Source organism: Agelaius tricolor, unplaced genomic scaffold (assembly GCF_023055355.1).
Source record: "Agelaius tricolor isolate 1412-34295 unplaced genomic scaffold, bAgeTri1.0.p SCAF_3, whole genome shotgun sequence".
In the NCBI taxonomy this organism is placed as follows: Eukaryota; Metazoa; Chordata; class Aves; order Passeriformes; family Icteridae; genus Agelaius; species Agelaius tricolor.
In genome coordinates, this window is record NW_027269263.1 from 13124385 (window position 1) to 13127519 (window position 3135).

Below are 3135 nucleotides of genomic sequence, written 5' to 3' on the forward strand. Positions count from 1 at the left end.
CTGTATTCCTTGAATGTATTAATTTTGAAGGTCTCTTTAAATGTGGGTTGCAGTCTGGCAGATATTTTTGCCTGTGTATGCTCTTACTGGAAGTCAGCAGTATTAGTCAGGCTCAGACAATGAGGAATTTCCTTGGAGCTCCTGGGGTTTCCTTGAGGATCATGATACCATGCTAAGGTAGGGGTTTTGTAAAGCAGTAAAGTGATTGCTACTGATTAATGAAACTGAGCTTTTATTAATCCACAGTGTCAGTAATTTCTTATCTAAGCCTATTGATTACAGTGGATGGCAGCAGATCCATTTCTCCATGTATTACTCGTGACTCAGGGAATTGCATTAACAAAGGAATATAATAGAATCATGGAATGGCTGGGGTTGGAAGGGACCTTAAAGCCCATCCAGTTCCAAACCCCACCATGGACAGGGGCATCTTCCACTATCCCAGGTTGCTCCAAGCCTCATCCAGCCTGGCCTTGGACACTTCCAGGGATGGGCAGCCACAGCTTCTCTGGGCAACATGTGCCAGAGCCTCACCACCCTCACAGGGAACAATTTTTTCTCAATACCCAATCTAAACCTACCCTGTGTCAGTGTGAAGCCATTGCCCCTTGTCCTGTCACTCCAGGCCCTTGTCAAGAGTCTCTCTCCATCTTTCCTGTGGGTTCCCTTCAGGCACTGCAAGGCCACAATGAGGTCACCCCAAAGCCTTCTCTTCTCCAGGCTGAACAAAATCCCAATTCCCTCAGCCTTTCCTCTCAGCAGAGCTGCTCCATCCCTCTGATCCCCTTGGTGTCCCTGCTCTGGCCTGGCTCCTTGTGCTCCCTGTGTTTCCTGTGCTGGGCCCAGGGCTGGATGCAGCCCTGCAGGGGGGGCTCAGCAGAGAGGGGCAGAGGGGCAGAATCCCCCCTGCCCTGCTGCCCTGGGGCTCTGGGTGCAGCCCAGCACAGGGGGGCTCTGGGTCCCAGCACACACAGCCAGGGCAGGGTCAGCTTTCACCCGCAGCATCCCCAAGTCCTTCTGCCAGGGCTGCTCCCTCTGCTCATCCCCAGCCTGGATTAATCCCCAGTACAGCACCAGCACTTGGTCCTGTTTAGCTCCATCAGATTCCCATGGCCACTTCTGCAGTGTCCAGGTACCTCTGGATGACGTCTCATCCTTCGGTTGTAATCCATGCCTTTGCAAAGCCTTCTGTTAATGGTTTCACTCATTCCTTGCAGATTGGTTGTCTGTTTGCTCCTGATGCATTATCAATCAGGTTATCATAAGGGAAAGATCACTGTTCCAGCTTTCATTATTTCTGAAGAAAACAGAATTTCGTTTTGATTCAGAACCTTTTAAGTGTGTGACTGTTACCTTCTGTAGTTCAAAAGATCCAAAACCTTAATTTCCCAGGTCTATATTGGTTATTCTCAGATAATATGAAATATTATCTGTTAATATGAAAATCTGTATCTTTAAAGTGGTTAAATAATAGAGATGTATCTTAATGCTTATTTAGAGACATGGGATTTAATAAGGGAAAGAAATATGTTCCCATTATTTTCCTTATTGAAACAAAATTGCCCAAATGCCATTTCCTGAGGTCAAGTGCATCAGGAATTCCATAAACTGCTCTTTAATTTTTAGCAGAGGGGTTGGGTGTAATTTGCTCTGAGCAGATAAATTTATTCTGCCTTTCATGTCACATCACTTTTGTTGTTCCAACTTTCGTTAACCAAACAGACTCGAAGCGTATCAGTGCAAACCACAAAGATGAAAACAGGATGTTACCACTTCTGGTGACCCTCTGAACAAAACCCTGCTCTTTGCATTTAATACACTTTGTCCTGCTGCTTGCAAAGAATTTCTGTTCTGTCTCCACTCAGGTGTGACATTTTTCTCTTGAGGAGAAGCCAAAAAGCTGTGATGAAAAAAAAGAACTTTTTTGGGTCAAGGCTGTTTCTGCTCTGCTGAATCTGTCTTCACACCCCCAATATTTATAACACTTGTATACATTTAAATGAACACTTAGACCATGAGTTTTTCCTGTACATTTGGGATATAAAAAACCTGAAATTTCTTTTTCTTGCCTTTTGTATTTTTCCCCATTGTTTGGTTTTTTTAAAATTGTTTTTGAATGTAACTCAGAATTTAAAGATTAATTTTTTCTAGCCTCAGCTGAATAAGAGCATGGAAGGACTTAACTGGCCTCGAGTGTAAAAGAATCTACATGGTCCTTAGTGTATTAAAGCTGTGTTTAATGCTTAGGCATCTCAATTCCTTCACCAAATTCTTTTTCATACTGACAACCTTTGGGGACATTTACAATACTTCAATGTACAGAGAAATCACGAGAAATAGAACTGATTGAAACCCAGATGATATTTATCTGCTTGGTGATAGACAATCTTGTAGAGCCAAAGATGACAGATTCTCTTTCTGTTTGCCTCCTTGAACAGATGAGAGATTTGTTACACATTTTTTTTTTACTTTCAGTAAATCTGTGTAAGTCTTGCTTTCATTTTATTATCTTTGCAGGATTCATAAAGCTGAAGATTCTAAAGAGTTATAATCAGGCAGTTCTTTCAGAAGTACCTTGTGAACCCCATCCTAGCATAAAGGTTAGTAGATAGGTGCATATTTTTTAGAATGTTAAAAGTCTGTAACTATGTAGGAAGTCAACATTAGAGGGCATAACAACATCAAGTTATCATTGCAGTGCAGTGGAGCTATGTGGCTAGCACTTGTATTGCAGTGTTTGCATGTCAGAGGGTCAGATGACAAGTGAGAGCAAAATACCAAGAACAGAAAAACAAATGTAGGAGTTTAATAAGCCTTAACCATCTTAACTTTTGTCAAGTATTATCAACAACACAGCTTCACTGTAATACATTTTCACAGATCAGTGACTTATAATGTTAGTAGGTATTTCTTGCATTATTTAATTCAGTCATAAGCTTTAACATAAAGTTCTTCAGATATTTGCTATAATTTTTCTTGAGCATAAGTTAGCCCCTCCCTGAGTAAAAGTCGTGTTGATGCAATTTGTGAGTGGGGTTCACAGCTGCTTCTGAGTCTGTGTCATGATTTCATAAGGAACAGAGTTGCCTGTAAGTCAAAAGCGTAAGAATGGGCAAATCTTACTCAGCCCTGGGA